This window comes from Sminthopsis crassicaudata, chromosome 1, assembly GCF_048593235.1.
Source record: "Sminthopsis crassicaudata isolate SCR6 chromosome 1, ASM4859323v1, whole genome shotgun sequence".
In the NCBI taxonomy this organism is placed as follows: domain Eukaryota; kingdom Metazoa; phylum Chordata; class Mammalia; order Dasyuromorphia; family Dasyuridae; genus Sminthopsis; species Sminthopsis crassicaudata.
The window spans coordinates 108,817,680-108,835,277 of NC_133617.1; the positions used below are offsets into that span (position 1 = coordinate 108,817,680).

A 17,598-nucleotide genomic window follows, 5' to 3' on the forward strand; every position below is an offset into this window, starting at 1 on the left:
ACCCTAGAATGCTCTCATTTCTCTAAAAATCTTTATTTCTCTACAAGTTCAATTAGGTACTATTTGTTAAAAAAAAAAACAAAAACAAAAACAAAAACAAAAACAAAACACCACTAATTCTTATTTCTCATCTCATGGTCATGGATATATAACAAGAAAGGAAATTATTCTACACATGGGAAAACTAAGATCTTGAAAAATGAAGTAATTTACCTAAAGTGACATGGATGACCTGAAGCTATGGCTGACTCCAAATCTAAAGCTCTTTCTTTTGTACCACATGGCCTCCCAGCTGCCCTCTCTTCTTCCTCTAAAGGTCTTTTATTAACTTGCCTGTGAACAGGTTATTATTGCCTATTCTCCTCCCTTTAGAGACCCTATCTAAACCTCCTTTCTAAGAATCCAACCATTCTGGAGAGCAATCTGGAATTATGCCCAAAAAGTTATCAAAATGTGCATACCCTTTGACCCAGCCATACTACTACTGGGCTTATACCCCAAGGAAATACTAAAGAAGGGAAAGGGACCTCTATGTGCCAAAATGTTTGTGGCAGCTCTTTTCATAGTGGCTAGAAGCTGGAAGATGAATGGATGTCCATCAATTGGAGAATGGTTGGGTAAACTATGGTATATGAATGTTATGGAATATTATTGTTCTATAAGAAATGACCAACAGGAGAAATACAGAGAGGCTTGGAGAGACTTACATCAACTGATGCTGAGTGAAACAAGCAGAACCAGAAGATCATTATACACTTCAACAATGATACTGTATGAGGATGTATGCTGATGGAAGTGGATATCTTCAACATAGAGAAGAGTTAATCCAATTCCAATTGATTAATGATGGACAGAACCAGCTACATCCAGAAAAGGAACACTGGGAAATGAATGTAAACTGTTATTTTTACATTCTGAATCCAATTCTTCCTGTGCAACAAAAAATTCGGTTCTACACACATATATTGTATCTAGAATATACTGTAATATATTTAACATATATAAGACTGCTTGCTATCTGGGGGAGGGGGTTGGGGGAGGAAGGGAAAAAATCTGAATAGAAGTAAGTGCAAGGGATAATGTTGTAAAAAATTACCCATGCATATGTACTGTCAAAAAAATGTTATAATTATAAAATAAAATTAAAATTTAAAAAACAAAACAAAAAAAAACAAAACAAAAAAAAAACAAACCTCCTTTCTAATTATTTTTTAAAGGTTATTTGCAAAAGGCTAGGAATGAGACTTTGATGTTCTTGAAGCAATTTTCTAGGAACTCTTGCAAATGTTTCATTAAAATGTGTTTATGAAGTCATAAGACATCAAGTCATTCTGTTGCATTATGCAAAGTTGTTATAGTGTCTTTTGGTGTCTCTAATGTGGTCTTTAAAAAAGCTGCTTTGGAGTAGGGAAGCCAGGTAGATTGCTCTATCCACTATGCCAGAGGGCTATCAAGGTGGGGAGTGAGAACTTTCTGAAATAGAAAATGTGCTGAGTTTAATATCAGAAGATATGGGTTTAAAGCCTGGTTCAGCCACAATGCCAGGAAAATCACTACAACTTTTTTTTTTTTTTTCCTTTTTTCTGAGGCTGGGGTTAAGTGACTTGCCCAGGGTCACACAGCTAGGAAGTGTTAATGTCTGAGACCAGATTTGGACTCGGATCCTCCTGAATCACTACAACTTTCTAGGCCTCAGTTTCTTTACCTGTAAAATGCAAATTGGACTAGATGGCTATAAATCTAAAATCCTAAAGGAAAAACACATGATTCATTGATGGGGCAAAACCTAAATTTTCCAGAAAAGGTACATTTTAATATTTTTTGAAAAGATAATTTAAAAATTACAAAAGAACAAAATTTAATATTTTTAAATGCTCTTTGGGGAAAAGTTTTCAGTGGTTTAAAATGTTAGTCATTTATTAAGTATCTATTGTGTTTCATACAGACAAGCAAATAAAAATGTACAAGCAAGCTATGTACAGGATAAATTGGAAATCTACAGAGGGAAGACACTAGAATTATTAACAGGGAAGATTTCCTAGAGAAGGTGGAATTTTAGCTGTGACTTGAAGGAAGCCAAGAGATAGAGCTAAAGGAGTGAGAGCATTTCCAAGAATGTTTTCATCTAGTCTTTCCCTAGGATTTTTCTTTTTTGTTCTTTTGTTTTCTAAATAAAATTGTTTGTACTTACAGTGTGATATGCAAATTATGTGATACAATTAAAGCCACCTTGAGTTATCTTGTCAAAGTTAAAATTCATTTTAATTTCTTATCTTCAGACCTTAAATAGTTTTAGACTTTTTAGTCTACTCCCTGATATGGTCTTGTTGTTGTTCTACCTAGATAATCGGAATCAGAGATAATGAAATGCAAGACCCTTTAATGTTAATGAGCCAAAGTCAACCTAGAGATGAAATGCTCCAAAGATCATTGCTCAACTCTGTGCTATTTAACATTTTTTACTAGTTATTAAAAAAAAAAAGACATAGATACTCATCTAATTTGCAGAGAATACCTTGTTGAGAGTAAAGCTTCTTTTTAGGGTCAGGATCCCAACATTTTCTTAATTAGTTGGAGTTGGATCAAATTTAATGAAATGAAACATGATTTGAATAAATGTAAATTCCTACATATGGATTCAAACACAAAGCCTCACAATACAAGAAAGGAGAAACTTAATTAGAGGCTTTAACATATCAAGCTCTCTAGTGTCTCCCCTCTTCAGTATTTTTTCAACCCAGCTGCCCAACTGACATTTCTAGAAACAGATCTAACCATGTCACTCTTGCCTACTACTCAAAAATCTTTGAGGGCTCCCTATTGCTCCTAGAATGATATAAACACCTCGGTATAGCATGTAAAGTCCTTTATGCTCTGGTTCCCATCTATCTTTCCAATCACATTTAGTATTACTCCCCTTCTTGTGTTTTCTGTCCATGATATTCCATCTCTGCCTTTGCACAGGTGGTCCTCCATTACTAGAAAGCAGTCAGTGTCTCATCTACTACATGGAATCCCTTTAAAGCATAGCTCAGGAGCTTTCTTCATCAAATTCCCCAATTGTTAGTAATTTCTAGAAACCAGAATTAACTTTTTATTATTTCATACAATATGTTTTTTTACTTGTGCACATGTTGTATTTGCTCAACCTTTACTCTCTCCCTTCCATCACCTCCCAGTAGAACATAAGCTCCTTGAGGATAGGGACTTTTTTTTGTTTTGTCTTTGTATTCACAGGAGTGCCTTTAACAATTACTATTTTTTGGATTGTGTTGACTCAAATGTGTGATTAGGGTGATTCCAAAAGCTAACGTGCTAAAGTGTTGTTAATTATAGTACCTATATTAAAGTACATATTGTAGTTTACCCAGAGTCACATAGCTGGTACGTACTTAGAATTGGGTTTAAACTAAGGTCTTCCTAACTCCAAGTTCAGAGTGCTAGCTAGTGTTATTACTATTATTAACTTTATTATTTACTATTTACATTAGCTATTACTTCCAGATTCCTTACTGTTACCCATGTCAAAGAAAGTCAAAAAAAGAAAACAATGAGAACCTGAAGCCAAGGTTGTTTAGTGGAGAAAGGAAGATTAATTTGAAATATGTTAAGAGTGTAGAATTGAGAATTGGATACTCATTGGATATGGTGTGTGGTGAGGGAAAGGAAATAGCTGAGAATGAGTCTGGTGTTTCAAATAGGGGGAAACAAAAAGATTGTGGAACACTCAATTTTAAAAAAAAGTTTGTCAGAGTGGTAAATAAGGGAGGAGGAGTTTCATTTTAGACATGTTTTAGTTTGAGATATTTATAGGACATCCAGTTGGGGATATCCAATAAGCTGAATGTGATGAGGCTGGAAGTCAGGAGAGAAAAACTCAGAATGCATTCTAGATCTTGGAATCACCTATATAGAGATGATAACTAAGAGTTGCTGATGAAATTACTGAGGGGAAGAAGGGAGAGAGAAAGGAAAAAGGGAGGGAGGGAGAGAGAGACACACAGAGTTTAGACAGAAAAAAAAGAAGAGAAACTAGGGCTTCATCTTCACAGACATCCCATGATTAAGATGAAAGACATGGATAATCACAAAATTAGCTAATGTACTGGATGACAGGACCTTTCTAGAGAGATATCAAGAAGCTAGCAGTGGTCTTCAAACTTTTTAAACAGGAGGCCAGTTCACTGTCCTTCAGAATGTGGGAGGGCCGGACTATAGTTAAAACAAAAGCTCACATTCTGTCTCCGCCCCTCAGCCCATTTGCCATAACCTGGTGGGCTGCATAAATGTCCTCAGCGTGGCATTGGGCTGAATTTAACATGATAAAATTCAACAGACATAAATGCAAAGTTTTCACTTGGGTTAAAAAAATATTGAGTTCTCAAGTGCAGAATGGTAGAAGCATGATTAGCAGCAATTTTCTGGGGAAAAAAATCTTAGGATTTTACTGAAGTACAGGCTCAGTATGAGTTGGCCATGCTATATGACAATTAAGAAAAATAATGTGATCTTTGGATGCACTGAGGGGGATAGCTCAAAGAAGAAATTGTGTCCCTTGCTCTTCTGGTCCAGAGTACATCTGCAGTATTGCATTTATTTCTGGGTGCCACAGTTCAGGAAGAGAACTGACAAATCACCCAGAAGAGGGCAAGCAAGGTGGTGAGGGCTCTGACATCTTATCATAGGAAGATGAATGTAAAGAGCTGGGGACATTTAGTCTGGAGAAGACCAGAATTAAGTGGGACCAAATAGATATCTTTACATATTTAAAGGTATGTCATGTGGAAGAGGAATCTTGCTGGCTCTGTCACTGAAGTGTGTCATTGGACAAATAATCACCCCAGCCTCAGTTTCCTCATCTGTAAAATGGATACCTTGGGCCAGATTCCCTACCAGGTTCTTTTTAACTCTGGATTTAAAATCCTCCTTGACTCCAGAGGGCAGAACCAGTAGTGATTTATGGAAGCTGCATAGAAATCAACTCAATTTTAGTATTAAGAATAGCTTCCTAATAGATTGTTGAAGCCTTTCCTGAGGCCCCCCCCCCAACTATTAGAGCCCTGCCTCCCAAATTGCCTTGTATTTAACTCCTCTGTAGATGTTTGTCCTTGTTCACTCTTTGTTTAAGCTCTCTATATTTTTATGTGTACTTGTTTTCCACATTAGGAAAAAAAAAAAAAAAAAAGACGAGAATCTGAAGTGGTTCTTCCGCATTAGAATGTGAGCTCTTGCAGAGAGCCCTTTACTATTGCCCTTCCTTTATTTTCTGCCCAGCTCTGCCTGTGACTTTGGACTTTGTCTCCCATTTCCCAGACATTTTCTTACCATAGAAGCTCTATCAGCACCTAGGGAATCCTCACCCTGGGAGTTCCATCAGCACTGTCAGGTTCCCCAGACCAAGACCACCCCTCTCTTCTTACTACTGGGAGACACCCTGTTTTCCAGAGTTAAGACCAGGCGAGTAAGCTGTTTCTCCAGCATAACAACAGTCCCTTGTAGCTCATCCTCTAGCCACAGCAAAAAACCAGAATTGTTTCATACCAGCAGTGGGAGGTCCCCAAGATCAGATAAGCACCTGTAGTACTCATGTTCTAGTTATGAAGTCGTGCTATAAATCAAATTTGTCTTATTGTTACCCCTCATTGTCAGTGCTACAGCTCACTCTGTAGCCATTGGTATAAGTATTAGGATTTGTCTACATTAAAGCCAGTCTTGGGGGTAAGGGTGTTTAGTTTCCCTCTTCCAAAGGAATAAAGAAAGCTTTTTACTTATAAACTGTTATATACTGTTAATATTTTGTTTTCGTATGCTGCTAGTTATATACTGTTAATACTTTGTTTTTATTTTATTTTTTAGAGTTCAATGGTTTTGATAACCTGTGTGAACTCACTTTGTTATTGTTGCTTTAGAGTTAACAGCAATTGCAGAGTTGCTATGATCTTTGGTTATTTGTTCAGGGTTGAGGTAAGGGACTTCTCACTCTAGAAGTTCCCTTAACATCTAGGCTTCTCACCTGAAAGTTCCATTGGCACCTAGGGATCTCTCATCCTGGAAGTTCTGGCAACACCTGGAAGTTCCATCAGCACCTAGCGACTTTTCACCCTGGAAATTCCCTCAATACCTAGGCTCCTTACTCTGGAATATATCTTCACTCTTGTAGTCTCATTCTCCCATTGATGAGTTTCTCTCCATAACTCCATTTTAGTGAAGGGTTTAGACTGATCACGTTTAACCCTCTCCCTGGTTTTAACTTGTAAGTCTCTGGACTTGGTCATTATGCTCTTGCATGGATGTCTTCACTCCTGCATTTCAGGTCATTTTTATATTTTGTCTTCTCCATTAGAATGTAATCTCCTTGAAGACCAAGATTGTCTTTTACTTGTTTTTGTATCCTCAGAGCTTAGCAGAGTGGCTAGCACAGACCAAGTGCTTGTTGACTGGTGATTATCTATTGCCTTTAAGTGGAAACTTTCATCTTTAATTTGTGTCCTCAACACTTAGCATATTGCTTGGCATATATGAGGCATTTAATAAATATTTGTTGATTAAATGATTGATTGACATGTCCCAAGTTCCTTCTAATTGGAAGTCTTCAAGAATGACCCCTTGGTTATATTATGGTAGGGATTGCTTTTAGTTATGGTTTATTTCATCAGATGGGAGAAAATTAAAAGAGATAAGTGTAACAAAAACCCAGAGAAAAAACAAAATCCAAGAGGATTCTATTAGAAAAAATACCAGTAATCCAATTTTAAAAAAAAGAAACCAACAATTTTGACTTTTTGCTAATGCCCTTACAAAAGCCATTATCTGGATGTGTTTATTATACCATATCCAGTGACACCAAATATTTCTCAGTAAGAATACAGCACTGCCAAAACATAGGATATTTTCCTCTTGGTTCATCCCTATTTCACCAATTTTTTTTATTTTTTATTTCATCTATTTGCTTATCATTTGTGCATGGGATGTAAGAATTTTTGCTGATTTTAGTTAGCTTTAATGTTAAAATGTTCTTGAAGCAGTAGAAAGAATAGTGGGGAGTCATCAAAATTTTGCCCTTGAATCATATCTTATATATTCCCTTCTGTCCTCTGACACTATCATCAGCAAGGTGTGGACCCTGATCACCTCACCCCTGGACTATTGCAATAGTCTACATCTTGTTTTCCTTTCCACGAGTAGGGAGTCCATCCTCCATATAGCTGTCATACTGTAAAGTTCAGGTCCTTCCATTCAGTGCTTTCTCTCTTTATCTCCAACCTCTTCATTTTACTGATAAGGAAACCAGGGTTGAGAGAAGCTAAATGATTTGTCCAGGATCAAGCAGATAGTGTCTGAAAGGTAGAATTTTAACACAGATCTTGATTCTAAGCCCAGCTATTGTACCAACATGAACACACTGATGCTGCTGCTGTAATGCTAGAGAAACTGAGACAAGATAGAGATAGAGTTTTAATATTTTATTGATTGACTGGACAGGACTCTCCTCTCAAAGTATCCAGTGGCAAATATGAATTCTCAATGACATATATACACATGTGGGCCAACTACAGGGGTAGACCAAGGCAGAGGTGGAGTCAGAACATTGAGAGTGGGAATGGACTATCAATCCGGTTCTGACAGGGTGGTGAGAGGTAAATTAGGATAAAGAAGAACAATGACAGGATAGGGGATAGCACCATACATTCTTGATGACAAAAGGAGTTAGGAGCCAGGAAGTCTGAATTCCCCCTTATCTTGAGTCTCACATTGACAATTTATAACCTTAAAGCAAGTAGCACTCAGTCTTAATGAATTGGAGGGGAGGTTTGCAATTAAGGGGATTGAGGCAGAACAATTAAGGAAACTGAGGCAGAACAATTTGGGGAAACTGAGGCAGAACACTTTAGGGAAACTGAATCAAGACAGTAAAAGGGAATTATGGCACAAGACTGCTTTCTCTGGGCTTAAATTTTTCCTCTCCAAAATGAGGGAGGTGGACTATATGATTTCTAAAGTCTCTATTTTCATACTGAAAATGCTACATTTCTATGTATATACATATATACATAAATACCTATATTTGCTATATATACACACATATACATGCAATTAAGCAAGTATGTCTTTGATTAATATACAAATATGTATATGTATATATCTGTGTGTGCATATATCCATACACACATATATACAAACACACATACAATTTAGAGGGTAATGTGTTAGCACTGGGATATCCCATAGAACCATAATTCACATCAGGCAAAACACTGAATTTTTTTAGAGATCACAAATTGGAAAATTCTGGTTAGATGGTTGGTTGACAGAATTCCACAGTGGCAGCAATAATTGAGTCAAAAGACTGAGAGGTCTGATCTTGTCTGAGTCACTTAGCATATATGATCTTAGGCATATCAATTCACTTCAGTTTATATGAAATGAATATAACACATGCAAATCGAATTTCAAGAATTGTCAGGTAAAGCAAATGAGAAAATACAGGTGAGGTTTTTATAAACTGCATTGTATAAATGTAAGCTATTGTTTTACTCATAACCACTTCTATTTTTCTTCAAATTATTCAGACATATAATGATTTTTGTATATTCAAAGGCACTAGAGGCAATGCAAGGGAAGAAATTATTCAGGCTGCTTAAAAAGGGTGATGATATAAAAAAAAATTCAAGCAGGAAATTAAATCATTAGTTGTGCAGCTATTCCATCAATAGGTAATTTATACAGAGCAGTTGTCACTAGTGCTCTCAAGAGGAAGATTTGATTTAGTATTTTGAAATTAATTCAGAGGATTAGCCTTCATAACTTATTCCCCAGGTGAAAAATCAATGTATTTTGCAAGTAACATTTACAATGTTACTGTAGCATGGAATGTACCCTATGTTCTAGAAGACCTCTGTGATTCAAAAACCCTGGCGGGTCCTATCAAGGTGGAAAGTGCTTAAATTTAGATCTCATGACAAATAATATGTTTTTTAAAATTTTAATTTAACTACATATGTTTAAATATGTAATTTAAAAATCAGCTTAGCTATATTTGGAGAGGTTCATCACTAAAGGCTGACCATTAGTAGGCATATTTAGGGATGAATCATGAAGACTGTTTTCTATCACATAGAGATATGGGTTTGGATTCTGGCTCTACCACATACTAGTTGTGTGGCCTTAAGCAAATCAGTTCCTTTCTACGAACCCCAGTTTCCTCATTTCCCTCAAATGAGGGAAATAATACTTGGAAGATCTGGGAATGTTTAGCCTGACAAAGATAAGATTCAGGACAAATATTATAGATATTTTTGAGTATTTAAAGAGCTATAACATGGAAGAGGGATTAAAATTATTCTGTTTGACTTTAAAAATAAGACTAGGAGTAATGGTTAGAAACAGCAAAGATATAAATTTAGGCCTGGTATCAGGAAAAACTTTCCTAATGAGTATAAAATCCTTAATGCAGAATGGACTTCCTTGGAGACAGTGGTTTTCCCCTATTGGAGGTCTTCTAGTAGATAGCAGATGATCACTTACTAGGCATATTGTTGTAGGGGTTTGTTTTGGAGAATGAGTCAGATTTAGTGTCTATAGGATTGTTTCATTCTTTCTATTTGTGTTCTTAGCATCAAGCGCAGTGCCTATATAAGGTACTTACATACTTAATACTTCTAGCTTTTTTGTTGATTCATTCTAATTTTAATATAATATATGAAGAAATTATTCAGGCTGCTTAAGAAGGGTGATGATATGAAAAAAAATCAAGCAGGAAATTAAATCATTAGTTGTGAAGCTATTCCATCAATAGGTAATTTATCCAGAGCATCAAGAAGTGCTATGTGAATATTATTATAGTAAGTGTAATAATAACAATAATAAAGATGATGGCAAAGATGCCAAGTGGGGAGGAAATAGGGGAATTTAAGCATGATAGGGAAAATAGGCATTTTCTTTTAATTTCTGTTGTGGATTCAGTAGGTTTACTCCAAAATTAGTAGTCTTTGTGTATCTTTTGCCTTTGGGAATATGGGGAAGTCATAAAGCTGAGAGAAGAGAAATAGGTATCAGGGGAAAAGAAAATTAACTGGGGAAATAGTTTTATGTTAGAGAAAATAACTGTACCACTTATGTGATATTTTTTGCTATCACCCTTTCATTTTAGAAGTAAAACATAGTTTGATTAGTCTATGTCTAGTTAGTTTTCACAGTAAAAGCAGACGTTGAAATTCATGTTATAAAGTGGATTATATTTTTCCAAAGAGAAAAATGTTCCTGACCAAAGGACTTGGCACCAAACACATCAAAGAACGACCTCATTTCTTTCACTTCAAAAGATCCTTGATCTCACTAATATAACTATTTCTTCCAACGAAATTGTAATCCACAGACGGGGCAGGAGGGCGCGAGAGCGGGAGAGGGGACCATGGTTTCACGCCCTTTGCTGCTACCCTATGTGGGCCCCCCCCCCCCCAGTGTGAATAAGCCCACTGTGAGCACGTGGGCGGCTGCTGCACTGGGGGGGTGGGGAAGAGGGGTCTCCAGCCAGGTGGGCTAGCCAGTACGTGTGCATCTGACCCAGTCAGAACCAACCCGCCTCCAAACTTGGAGATATACAAAAAGCTGTTCTCGGTGAAACGCAAGGACCAGATGAAGGCCCTGAAGAACCTCATCGAACTGACGATGTCCACCAGCAGTACAAGATCATCGACATCATGCTCAAGGGCCTCTTCAAGGTGCTGGAGGACTCCCGGGCTGCCCTGGTGACAGCCAACGCCTTCCCAGAGGATGAGAAGTTGAAGGACACCTTTTCTCACGAGGTGGAGAACACCGCCTTCTTCAGCGATGTCGCGCTCGCTTCCCCAAGACCGTGCATCACTACTTTGACCAGAATTCCAACTGGAACCACCTGATCTGCTGGGGCATCTTCGACCAGGGCACCTGCTCTCAGCCTCTCAGCCTGATGGCTCAGGATTGGTGAGAGATCCCCAGATTATAGGAATCCCTCTACAACCGACACTTCCAGAAGGCCCTGAAGGACGAGGAGAGGCGCCGGAAGAAGGAGGAGAAAAGGATGGAGATCCGAAAGGACCCTCAAATCTCTCGCTCTCAGACGGAGTTAAAGCCAAGTGCTTGCGCCCAGGCTGGCGGACCGGGGTTCTAGAGGAGGCGGCGATGGGGTTGAAGGACTGAGAGCCCCTCATCCTGAAGGGAGGACCACGGTCCCTGTGGGAGTAAGGACTCCCTACCAGAAGGGGCTCCAGGCTGCCTCTTTCAAGCCCGGAACCTTAATAAGCTCGTTTTCTCCCTGGAGAATCGCTTGCTCTGCCAACCAAAGAAGTGGGTGGGGCATCCTAGATTGAAGTGATCCAGGCTGGATCCTTAGCCTGGCATCCCCTTGCCAAGAGAGCCGCATCAAGGGCACCTGCTGGCCTCCCTCCCACAACCCACCTAGCCCAATGAGCCCGTTTTTGCAAAGACACAAAAAAGAAAGAAATTGTAATCCATACATGCTTTCTTATTCTGCATGATTTTTGTCCATGTATATGGACAAGAAAATGAGACAAAGCATCCATTCTATCTGTAATAATGATGACATTTGAATAATACTTCATGATTTTAATGCTTTTTATGTACAATATCTAATTTGAGGCTCATCTTAGGCTTGTGAAGAAGCAAAGTATATATTACCCCCATTTTATAGATGAAGAAACTGAAACTCAAAAAATTAAAGGACTTGCTCAAGAATGCATCATAAGGCAAAAATATTATTATTATAGACCTCTATGATCAATTAAGTTGCCTTGCCACCTTAGAATTTAGAAGGGCTTTTAGGATATAACTTTAATTGACAAGGCTAGAGAAGTTTAAACTGAAGCCATCTTCTTTTCTTTGTAAATTTCTTGGCGCTATAAGAATCATTCATGTCAATAATGTTTGATTCTTTGTGATCCCATCTGGGATTTTCCTGACAAAGATATTGGAGTAGTTTGCCATTTTCTAGGTGGCATAGAATTCTGGGCCTGCAGACAGAAAGATGTGAATTCAAATCTCACCTCAGACACTTACTAGCTGAATGACTCTAAATAAGTCACTGGACTGTTTGCCTCAGTTTCTGCATCTATAAAATAAATTGGAAAGAAAATGGCAAACTATTCCAGTATCTTTGCCAAATGGGGTCACAAAGAATTAGGCTTTAACAATAACAAAAACAAGAGCAGAGCCATTCAAAATAATTGCATCGATTCTTTTTAAAGTCTTTCTTGAAAAAACAAAACAAAACAAAACAAAACAAAGAATCCAAATAGTATCTAAATATTGGAAAGCATCAATTAGTATTTCAGTCATGATAGCTTGGGAAAGCAGATTATTCTCTTGACTCATTACTATGTGACCTTAAGCAAGTCACTGGACTGTTTGCCTCAGTTTTTGTATATGTAAAATAAGTTGTGAAGGAAATGGCAAACCACTCCAGTTATCTTTGCCAAATGGGGTCACAAAGAATTAGACCAAACAACAACAAAAATGAAAGCAGAGCCATTCAAAACAATTTCATTGATTTAAAGAGTCTTGGGGGGGGGGGGGGAAGAGCCCAAACAGCGTCTAAATATTGGAAAGCATCAGTTAGTATTTCAGTCACGATGGCTTGGGAAGGCAAGTGATTCTCTTGATTCATTACTCTTATTCCTGTTTTGTATTTTATCTCCTTTTCTACTTCTGAACTTCTGAAAGAAACAAAGAGAGACCCAAAGGAATGGTAACGAGGGGTAGTTAATAAAGCACTGATGTTAGAATACCTGTGTCCCCAGTCTCAACTCTTCCACTTAACTATGGCAATTTAGGCAAATGAAAACTTTTCTAAGTTTTCTCATATATTAAGTAGAGAGAATAATACTTAAAATAATTTGTTATATACATTATATATGCATATACATATATATATTATATAATACTACTTTAGAGACATTGTGGAACAAATGAGTAAGGATATAGAAAACACTTTTTAAACCTTAAAATGCTATGTGAATTACACATGTGTAAACTATCATAATTATAAAAACAAAAACATATGAAGGGGTGTGTGTATGTGTTGGGAAAAGGGCAATTGTGATGGTAACAATAGAAAAATACTGCCTTGGAATCAGGAGAGCTACATTTCTTCCCGGTATATAGCAAGACTCATTTTTCTGGCAAGATTACTGCTGACTATTGATACTTCCTAGCCATTTGTATGGTGGTGTCAGGTGGAGGAAAGAGTATTCTCTATAGCCAGAGTGATGGGTTAGAGATTAAAGGAACAGTTTTATATCATGAATTTCATTATATTTGTAATAATGTAAGTCCCTCTTGGCCCAGAGAAGATCTTTTTTTTTTTTTTTTTTTTTTTTTTTTTAAAGGCTGGGGTTAAGTGACTTGTCCAGGGTCACACAGCTAGGAAGTGTTAAGTGTTAAGTGAGACTAGATTTGAACTTGGGTCCTCCTGAATTCAAGGCTGGTGCTCTATCCACTGCGCCACCTAGCTGCCCCTCCCAGAGAAGATCTAATCCAAAATTAAATCATGTGTACTAGATCAAGGAGGTAGCCTTTTATTAGGAATAGATTTGGACCACTTCCATGGCCCTTCTTCCTCCTTCCAAAATGACTTTCTGGTTGACAGTGCTTTTAATGAAGGTAGAATGACAACTCGTCCTTGGGAAAAGCTGAGGAGTAACCTTGGATCCTAGCTGCAAAGAAGGTAGGAACTTGTTATTTGATTTGGCTGAAAATTGTGGAGTTTAACACAAATCTTGATCCCCTGGCTTTCTTTTTTTCTTGCTGCTGACAAGAGCGTATCTTCCCAGCTGTTTCAGCTTTACCTTTTCTCTGCTCCCTTCTGGCTGGTAATGAGAGCAGCTACTCTTATTTTCTGGGCCTTTCCCTGCCTGGATGGCAACAAAAGAGGGAGTAACAAACACAGCTTGACTTTATAGTGTGTGTTTTGAATCTGCTTCAAATTTTGCATCACTTTTTCTCCTCTCCTCTGCCCATCATTTCAACTTCCCCTTTTCATTTTCTATAATGTTTCTTTGTCTGCTAGAGGAATAATTATTTGTCTTTTATTTTTTGGATTATTGCTAAATATTCCATTTTCATTATACAGAAATTGTTTGGATAGATTAGAATGATTGCTCAGCTAATCATTTCAGGTCATAGATCATGTGTTTGGCAGTTCTGTTTACATTAGATTTCTTACCAATTTGATAATTTCTCCTATGGACTATGTGCTAAGGGTTCCCATTAATCTTTTCTCTTGAATAACACTGGGTTTTATAGGAATAGAGAGCCTTCTTTGGACTTCGGAGTCAGAGTACCTGGTTTAAAGACCACTTCTACTCAATGTATGGTATGATCTTGGGCATGTCACTAACCTTTGTGATCTGTCATCTGTTAAATATGCCATTGGACTAGAAGATCTTGCCATCCATTCCAAGAAATTCTAGATCAGCGATTTTTTCTGATTTTATGAGCCCAGAAACAATGATCTCCAATTTATCTGGGGGATGTAAGGCTCAGTAATTACTGGTAGAAGTTAGGGATTAACCTTTGAGCAGGCTCATTAATAAAGGGGCAAAGTCTTCAAACCTGTTCATTATCTATAAGTTGGGGATAATGATATTTATATTACTTACCTCAGAGTGTTATTATGTATAGAGTTTTTTATAAGCTTTAAAATTTTATCTGTATATTATAATTATTTATGGGATTCATTTATGGTGGGGGTTTTTTGTACAATTTATTTATTTTTATTAATTTTATAATTATAATTTTTGACAGTACATATGCATGAGTAATTTTTTATTTTACAACATTATCCCTTGTATTCATTTTTCCAAAATTTCCCCTGCCTCCCTCTATTCCTTTCCCTAGATGACAGGCAATTCCATAAATTTTACATGTGTTACAGTATAACCTAGATACAATAAATGTGTGTAAAACCAATTTTCTTGTTGCATGGTAAGAATTGGATTCCAAAAGTATAAGTAACCTGGGTAGAAAGACAGTAGTGCAAACAGTTTACATTCAATTCCCAGTGTTCCTTCTCTGGATGTAGCTGTTTCTGTCCATCATTGATCAACTGGAAGTGAATTAGATCTTCTTTATGTTAAAGATATCCACTTCAATCAGAATATATCTTCATACAGTATTGTAGTTGAAGTGTATAGTGATCTTCTGGTTCTGCTCATTTCACTCAGCATCAGATCATGTAAGTCTCTCCAAACCTCTCTGTATTCATCCTGGTGGTCATTTCTTACAGAACAATAATATTCCATAACATTCATATACCTTTTGTACAATTTACAATTGCTCTTCATCCTACTTCCACTGACCCATGTGAGTCACTGCTTGACTCCTGGCAGTGGGAATTTCATATGAATGAGTAAAACTTCCAGGAAAGGACAATGTGACTCTATTTGCTAAGATAGTGTTGTCCATATGGAAGCCTCTAGGGAGCTGCTTCTGGGAAAATGTAGGAGTAGAACATGAATGGACATTCTTACCTTGGCCCATCACATATTAGGAACAGTCTTTTTTCATCATCTGCTTAGAGAAACAAGTTTCTTCAAAGGCTTGAGTCAGCATTATCTAAAACTTTTGTAGCATTCCTATTAGAAGGAGGAAGTGACTCCTTCACTAATATCATATAATAAGAGGAATGAGATTTTCAGCTGCCTCTATTCCCTATAGATCCCCTTCCTCTGGGTCATGAAGCTCCCAAATTTGATCTTTTCATTTATTCTTTTCTATTCTAGGTTATAAGGAATGGAATTTCTGAACTAGTCCAGGAACTCATGTTTACTTTGTAGTCCAGGAATTACTGCTGGGTGTTACAGCCACAAAGCAAAGCTCTGAGGAAAATTCCAGGACTCCGGTCCAGCGGACATCACCACTGATGCTGGATTGGTGGTTGTCTTTTTGTTTTTGGTGAGGCAATTGGGGTTAAGTTGCTTGCTGAGACACATAACTAGCAATTGTCAAGTATCTAAATTAATATTTGAACACAGATCCTTCTGACTCCAGGGACTATATCTATTGAGCCGTGTAGCTGTCCCATGAGTCTGGCTTTGGACATGAACTTGGTGGGACTAATGCTACATAAGAATTGAGCTATGAATCTCATATCATGGCAACCCTTCCACATTTCCCTCCCCAGTTAAGTGGTTCAGTGGATAAACTACTGGACTGGAAATCTATAAGACCTAAGGTCAAATACTGTTGCATTCACTTAGTGGCTGTATTATCCTGGGTATCATTTAACCTGTTCACCTCAGTTTTCTCATCTACACAAATGGGAATAATAGTAGATCTTACCTCTCAGACTTGTGAAGATCAGATATTTAATAATCACTTTTCAAACTTTAAAAGTGCCATACAAATGCTATTATCATGTAGGGAGATTATGCCCCAAAGTATTGGGAGAAATTTCTGTACATATGTTTTTGCTCTATTTTTGTAATAAATATTCCTTTGTAAAAACTAATATGATTTTGAGATTTTAAAAAATAATGTTTGTAAAGTATTCTGCAAATCTTAAAATGCTATATTAGCATTGCTAACTCTGGCTAGCTATTATTAATGTAAGCAATTATTATTTTTATTATTATACATGGACAGGTCGGTTTATTAAGAGATGGCTCTTAGGGGCAGCTAGATGGCACAATCGATTGAGTACTGGTCCTGAAACCAAAAGTTCAAATTTAGCCTGAGACATTTAGCCTGAGACACTTAACACTTCCTAGCTGTGTGACTCTGCGCAAGCCACTTAACCCTAATTGCCTCAGGAAAAAGAAAAAAGAAATAGCTCCTACAAAGCTATGCTCAGAATGGTTCTTTAAATTATTCTGCTCCAAATGTATATATGCAAGAGACCTACATTTTTTATATATAATATCTCATGTTCTGTGGTGCAAATATACCCAAGAGAATGGGAAAGGACTCAGAAAGATGTACCTCCCTATGACCTTTTGATAATAACATCATGGGTATCCAATTATTTGCTGTAAAGTTTATTGTATATTTTTCCTTATCTTTTAAGAAAAAAATCAACTCTGTGTGTGTGTGTGTGTGTGTGTGTGATCTTGTTTGGTACTTGCTGTGTACAATGCCTCCTGTCCCATTTCTTATTTGGCCTTAATCACTGATTAAGTCAAATTGAAAATTGTTAAAGACCTTAGCTTAAACAGGCCAAGGTCTCCCACTTCATTTAAGGCCATCTCCAGTCAGCCTGTTACATATCTTAGCACAGGACTTAAATGGCTTCATAGGAGAAAGTGGGGCTGAGGATTTTGAACCTTCCCTCATTTAAATCTCATTCACTTGTATGTCATGATATCACCTCTCTGGGGTCATGATCCTCTTCAAGAATGAAGAACAAAACAAAAAAAAATAAGTACAAACTTATAATGATGTTGTGATTAATTGAAACAAAAGGGTTAGTTTGGGTATGAGGGTGAGGAATGGTTTGAGCTGATGGCTGTGAAGAGACTTCCCAATCCCTTCAAGATACCAAAGAAGGAGGAGTAGAGGAGGGGAAAAAGAGGAGTTTGCAAAATATAACAGACTTAAGGGTAACTG

General features: G+C 37.3%; 1 pseudogene; it reads left to right on the forward strand.

Annotated features, from left to right (window-relative positions):
* Positions 1-7,600: 7,600 nt before the first annotated feature.
* Positions 7,601-11,149, forward strand: LOC141549310 (coiled-coil domain-containing protein 134 pseudogene; annotated as a pseudogene).
* The last annotated feature ends 6,449 nt before the right edge of the window (positions 11,150-17,598 follow it).